General features: G+C 43.4%; 1 non-coding gene across 1 annotated transcript; it reads right to left on the reverse strand.

Moving 5' to 3' along the window:
• Positions 1 to 3,912: 3,912 nt before the first annotated feature.
• LOC147711317 (small nucleolar RNA SNORD58) lies at positions 3,913 to 3,978 on the reverse strand. The gene has a single exon (XR_015296336.1). It is a non-coding gene; the product is annotated as a small nucleolar RNA SNORD58 (small nucleolar RNA).
• Between the last annotated feature and the right edge of the window lie 3,244 nt (positions 3,979 to 7,222).

The following is a 7,222-nucleotide window of genomic DNA, read 5'->3' on the forward strand; positions in this document are numbered from 1 at the left end:
TATGTTCCAGGCAAAAGCAATGTGGTTGCAGACTTTTTGTCCAGAATGCCAGTCATGTTGGAAGAGTGTGACAATAATGAATGGAATGAGTTACATGTTGCTTTTGTTCATGATGAGGGTCTTTCAGCTTTCAGTAAGGAGGAATGGAATAGGGAGTATTCCACAGACAATAATTTGCAAAAGGTAATTTCATTTACTGTTAATGGTTGGCCAAGTAAAAAGGATTTGTTGGATGATGCCATCAGACCTTTTAAGAGGTGAGAGGATAATCCCTCCTATAGGATTACGTGAAGGGATTATTGAACTCTGCCATGAGGGTCATCCAGGAATTGTGAGATCTAAGTCATTAGTTAAACACTTATTTTGGTGGCCAGGTTGTGATTCCCAGACAGAAAAGGTTGTTAGGAATTGCGTTGTTTGTGCTTCTTCAGATAAGACCTTACGTACCTTTCGTCCTCCGATGTTAGAGAGTGCTTTTCCTGAAAATCCTTGGGAATGTGTAGCAGTTGACATAATGGGTCCTATTCAGGAGCATGATGGATCTCATCATTTTTTAATTGTTCTTATGGATCTTTTCTCTAAATGGCCTGTTGTTAAGGTTGTTGAGAGGGCAGACACAGATTCAGTTCTTTCTTTTCTTGATGAGACTTTTGTAGCTGAGGGAATACCTTCCTGCATCCTCACGGATAATGGAGTTCAGTTTTTATTCTTAAGGGCGAAAGCTTATTTTAAAAAATTAGGTATTAAGCATAGGACAACATTGCTTTATAATCCTAGTGGAAATTGTGTTGTTGAGTGTTTTAATAGAGTTTTGAAGAATACCATTCAGTTGTCAATAAGTAATAATCTAGATTGGCCTACACAAATTGGGAAGGTTGTTTGGAATTACCGTATCACTAGTAATGATTCCACTGGTATTTCTCCATTTGTGTTAATGAAAGGTAGAAACCCACATTCTAAGACTTTTCCTGCTTGGTTATTTTCTAGTGATGTGGAGCCGTGGTCTAGAGAATTGGTTAAGGCACGTATGGAACAAGTGCATGATAAAAGTAAAAAGTATCATGATTTTAAGCATGGTTCTAAAGAGGTTCAAATTGAGGTTGGAGATTGGATCTGAGTCAAGAAGCCTTTTAAGGTCCAAAAAGGTAATTCCCAATTCTCTGAGCCTTTTCAGGTGGTGGAGATTTTGAAGAACTCTGTAAAGCTTAACAATGGAACAGTATGGAATCTTAATAGGATTGCAAAATGTAAACCTTGTAGTTCTCACACTATTAGGAAACCAGAGGATTTGGATGTGGAACATTCTTCTAAGAATGATGAGTTGCTGGTTAATCCAAAGGAGGTTAATTGTCCTTCTAGTATAAGTGAGGTGGAAAATACTGTTCCATCAGCTAGTGGTGATGTGGCTTCATCTGGTGATGTTTCTGATGGATCAATTATGGTTCCACAAGAAGAGGGGTCTGTTTCTGAGAGTGAAGATTCAACTTTGTGTCGTCATCCCTCAAGGAAGAAGGTGGTGCCTCTTTTGCTTAAAGATTACGTTATTAATAATAAGTAGAAAATAGTTACACAGAAAACCATCTGTTACTGGTTGTTATATTGTATTGTGAATACATTTAAAGTATCAATTATATCATACAATGTTTTATGATTTGTATTGCGTTTTAATGTTTTTCCTTATTATTTGCTCTTTTGTTTATTTGTTTTTTTTAAATTAGGAAAAGGGGGACAAAACCTAATAACAAAACCTACTGTATTGACTGCTAGAGCAGTGGGAGACGCATGCAATCACCTTCTGATGAAGCTCTATGGTAGAGGGCACGATGGCTTGAACTGTTCTGTTTCAATAACTGTGGTTTGATGGAGCTCTTTGATGTTCAGTGCGGTTGCTGGCTGTATGCAAGCTATGAGCTCTACAGTATGGGATATGACAGCTGGTACTTCTTGTTACCATGTGAGTGAAGGGTGCTTCTTGATGCAAAGTTAGCAGCGCTGGGCGGCCTTAGTGTGATGGAGTGCCATGACATAGCACTGCTGGTATGCGAGACTTTATATTTGATGGAAAATATAACCAGGAGGCAGATGGTGTGGCAGAGTAGAAATATGGAATTGGACAACAAATATAGCTCCATCAAGAACACCATACTTAGTAGTGGCATACAGGCACTACAAGGGCTCCAGCTTTACTACTACTTGTCCTAAGTCCTTTAGGTTTAGGGGAGAGGTTGTAGCCTAATGGTTAGGGCGCTCGATTTCAAATGTGGAGAACGGAGTCCGAGCCTCGGCAATGACGCTCAACATCCTCTGATTCGGGGCATATCACTTAATCTCCTGGTGCCTAGCAAAACCAAGCCCTTGAGCAGATATAAGCTTATAGGCAACAGCTTATTAAAACAGCTGCCGGGTTCTACTTTTCGCATCCTGTTTGAAAGCGTCACATTGCGTGTCAGATGGGGCGAACAAAAACCAGAGTCAGTTCCATGGCAGGGACATGTTTTTGATTTGTCTACAATCACGGAATGTTCAAACCCCAGTGTTGTGTTTGCATTTCTTAAATGTACTGTTGTTCCTTCTTTGTGCATGTGCCATTTTAGGTCACTGCTAGAATATAGAATGTTATACATGTCATGATACTGTGCATCATTTGTAAAGGACAGTTGTTCCTGAGATGCTGAACTTACTGGATGACATGTGATTGAGTTCTTCGAGTTATTAAAGGAAACTTATCTACATTCCTGCATTTATCCTTTATTACACCCAGCCACACTCAAACCTGGTTCCAACCTTCAAAGACGGCCGCCATTAAAAATGCAACCTCGGCTCTACATATAATAAAAAATACTTGCGGAATGTGGCGGGGCCCATGTTACAAATATGAAAGGGAGAAATAAAACAAAATTAAAAGACACTAACTCGACCCGAACATATCAGCCCGCTGTACATAAGCACCAATTGCATTACAGATGCATTTTTCAGCACCGGGATATATAATAAACAAGGCGCTCACGTACCGGGCGAAGTGCTTTTTCCCCGATTGTTGTTCCTCCTAAAAATGCTCAATGCACTGGAGAATTGTGGCTCAATGGTTAGAGAGGGAGACCCTGATGCAGAGGTCTGGCCCAGGACCAGGGTTCAATTCCCCCCCTCGGCGGGTCTTGGGCTCAAAATTCCATGGACCTGATAATTCTCGCCTCGTGCCTATTCCAATCGTGGAGTCCCACTCTGCAACTCTGGGCAATAGCTTGCTTAATCTCCACAATGGCCCCCACAACGCTAAGGATTCCTGGCCTCCACCTTGGGGGTACCCAGGAGTGGATGCCTCACAGGAAAAGCCAGGATGGGTTCCACAGCGGTATTTGTACAAGCGCCTTGAGACCCTTGCAGGTGAGTAGTGTGCTATACAAGTATCAATTTACAAATATAAATCAATGCAGCGCTGAATTTACAGGAACAAACGGGAAACAAGGAGGGGATCGAAGACAACGGAAGTGGTGAAACAGGAAGATCAATGGAAAGGATATAGGAGCGGTAAAGCTGAGAAAGAAAGAGAAGGTGACAGAACATGCACAGTAAAGCACTGCAACATGGAGGAGTAGAGTAATGACATTAAGGTTGAAACAATACATGAGCTAGATTTTGGGACAGAAGAAACTGAGAGGGGAGAGAAAACAAGATCTATTGCATTGAAAATGCTTATTGTTTACAAGTTCCCCATGCTGCACTTTCACTACGGACGACAATACTAAATACGAGAGATTTGCACAAATGTGACTTACATTTAGTTGGGTTCTCTAGGTCGAGCGAGTAGGGCACCATTTATATAGATTAACTGGAGAGTGGAAGAAAAAAAATTCAAATGCGAAGCAGGCCGGTTGCTATACTGTTGAGTAGGCTTAACATTCAGTACTTTTCGCTGCTCAGAATTCAAATAAAGTTCATAATGAATTCAAAGGTGTCCTTGAATCATCATTATCGCAGCAACATGCTAGCCCGTTTTCGCATCATTGTAAAGTGCTCTGTTTTTTTTGTAATAACGGGAGATGTACAAAAAGCGATGCAGAGAATAAACAACCAAACCAATCAGAGCAATGGCGATAACAAATGGGCACGGACACCAAAGCCACGTTAATACGGACAGCCATAGCCCTGTTTCACTCCAAAGTCCCGCAGAACCAAAACCCAAATGAGTTAGTCAACCTGGAAGGTCCTGGCTGGGAGAATGATCTTGTCTCTGGCAAAACAAAACCAGAGGCTTTCTAGACAGGATGGCGAAGATTCCCCACGGGTTGCATTTAGGCTCCTCTCTCAGCTCTAGATGCCATGTCTCACTTACTCTGATATCAGCATGAGGACTTTAAAATATCGCGAGGTCTTTTTGCGCAAACAATCCATGTTTAATTTACATCGAAAAGTAAAATAAATAGCTGAATTAATTAAGAACGTAAATCAAATATGTGCAATGAATATGAATTAATTAATGTTACGCTTAACGGAATACATGTTAGTACTGCCAGAATGATACATGTATATTAGATAACATCAAAATGCAAAACTATTTTTTTCAATTTAACTGCTCACTAAATGTCTAAAACGTAGATGTTGAGTTACTACAACAATTTTACTTCGAATTCAAGGTTTCAGCCCCACTTTTAAGATGGCGTCGAGTTTGTTAAAAAAAAACGCGCTCATTTCGGCAGTCCTATCCTGACATGGCAGCTAGTTTACTTATAAAACAAGTCACGTATTGAAAAAAACTCACCGCCGCAGCCCGGATTGGAAAGGAAGCCAGGCAACCTGTTTTGGGACTGGGGCGGGCCGGAAACAGGAGGCAGACGGGAGCCTACCCCGTGCTCCTGTAGCCAGCCGGAAGATTTGCGTGTGAGCTAGCGAGGCTCCCGTGGTCGTGGAGAGCCCCGCCTGTTGCCGAGACTGACCGCTGGCTGCCGAGGGAGACAGGGACATGCGGAAAGACCCCGGTAAGTGGGGGGGAGGGGGATGCACACGAGTGTGTGTCTGTGTCTGTGTCTGTCTTTGTGTGTGCACGTGTGTGTGTGTGCGCGTGCGTGTGTGTGTGTGTGTGCCTGCCTGCCTGCATGTGTGTGGGTGTGCAAGTGTGTATGTGTGTGTTTGCGCACTTCAGGGAATCTGAGGCAGGAGATGTGTACGGCGCCAGCCTGGACGTGCGCGTCCACAGACACCAATCGCCGCACGTGCCCTAACCCTATCTCAGATTCCCAGGAGACGGGCAACATTAGATACTTCGCTGGACGCAATGCTTCGCATTGCTTTCTCCAGCTCGACCTAAACAGCATCAGAAACCCACGGAAGCGCGAGTGTCTAACACTATAGTAGAGATAAACTGTGATGAGAGCGCCTTCTTCCTACCCGTGGATACGTACCTCTCCACCAATATCACTGGGAAAGTTGCTGCCAGGTTTGCAGGCGAGTTCGATGTCGGGCTTCTGATACGGGTTGGTGGGCTGCACAGATCAGGCTCAATCGAAGTTCATGCGGAAGCACCACCTCCAACTCGCAGAAGTGAGAGTGTTCCCCTGAGCAACGTAGCAAGCAGCTGCCTTGCAAATTTTTCATTTGGCATTACCCATAGTACCTGGTGCATACGGCTGCTTGTGGTCCATCAAGTAACGCAGGATAGCAAGGTAGCTTTCTTAGCTGGACATTGCTTGTAATTTATTACGATTTAAGGCAAGGACTGGGCAGCTAGAGAAATGTTATACGTTTTTCAGGCTAGAGGCAGAAGAGAGAGATGTACACGAGGGTCCATGTAGGCAAGCGGGAGAGAATATGGCCATACTTCAGCAGACAGGCTTCGACAATCTGATGTACAGCTGGTTCCGTATACGAGATCGCGGGTTTATTCTCGCTGTATCATACTAATTAAGTTAACATTTCAATTTATATTTGCTGTTCAATACCAGTAGATGTGTTGAGTAGAAACCACTGATATGTGTAACTGGCAACAGCCGAAGGAAATGAGTGGTGCGCCGAGCAGCCCACCTCTCTTTCCTTCTTTCATTTAGTTGCTTCCCTGTGAAATGGATCCAAAAAAGAAGAAGCCAGCGAGTGGTGAACGCGCGCCACAGAGAGACACGTGGTTTCAATTATTGCACCCTTGTCTGGGCACTATAATTAAAACCACATGGCAGCGGTGCGCGTAATAGACACCAATAGGCCATGAGCAGAGCAAAGAGCCTGCCTTTGGCCAGTGGCGTGCTGTTTTTGGTAAAAAGGCGCACGCAAAGGCATATAGCGTGGACCAAAAGGAAAAGCGTACGCATGAGCGTGTGCGATTCCTAGGTCCGTTTGAAACCGCCTTCAGGAGGTCTCTCGCTGCGCAAGCAGGCTATGCACTGCAACGCAGTCGCATGACCTAAAAATGACAAAAAATACCATACCAAATCCTAACCAATTCATAAAGCTTTATTTGATTTTTACAATCATAAAAGCAAGTGCAAACGCAGCAAATACATCAGAGTCCCACTTTAAAACTAATGTTGAGGTGTAAATTTGTACACAGCCCCATAAATAGGAACATCCATTAAAACCATAAGACCACAGGTTAAAAGAATAAACATTAAAACATGTACACATATCACAACATAAAAGTTAATAAATCTGATCAAGGACACTGTGCAATTAGGCGCGCCCTCAAAATCCATGCCCAGCCTAAAAATGTCGCCATAGCTAATGCAATGGGTAGAGATGTGTTGTACGCAATATACGTTCAGCCTCTGCAGCCACCCTGGTGCCTAGAAGCCTGCAGATTGGTATCAGTCAGGCCCGACGTGGGGCAGCATAAGTATCGCAAACCCAGAGGATATGTGCCGTAGACTCAATCATGGCACTGCATCCCGGACACCCAGCCAACAAATGAGATGACCATTTCAACGTAAAGGATCTTACAGGGAGAGTACCCACCCTGTACTGAAAGTACAATTTGCGATCCATGGGTTTAGTAATTGCATCCCAATATAATTCCAACCTTGGGGCCACCTTGTGATCCATAAACCGACTAGTAAGGGAACTAGACACTTGTTGTCCTGCATTTTTCACTAAGAACAATTCCCAATACTTGGCCTTCAACAAAAATTTCGATGGAAAAATAGAATTTACAGGATCAGTCCACAATGCTATCAATCTTAGCTCCCCTAAGAGGGTTCGGACTGCCCCTAGCCATTTAATATGATGCAGTGTGTCTGCC

This window comes from Lissotriton vulgaris, chromosome 5 (assembly GCF_964263255.1).
Source record: "Lissotriton vulgaris chromosome 5, aLisVul1.2, whole genome shotgun sequence".
NCBI classification, from domain to species: domain Eukaryota; kingdom Metazoa; phylum Chordata; class Amphibia; order Caudata; family Salamandridae; genus Lissotriton; species Lissotriton vulgaris.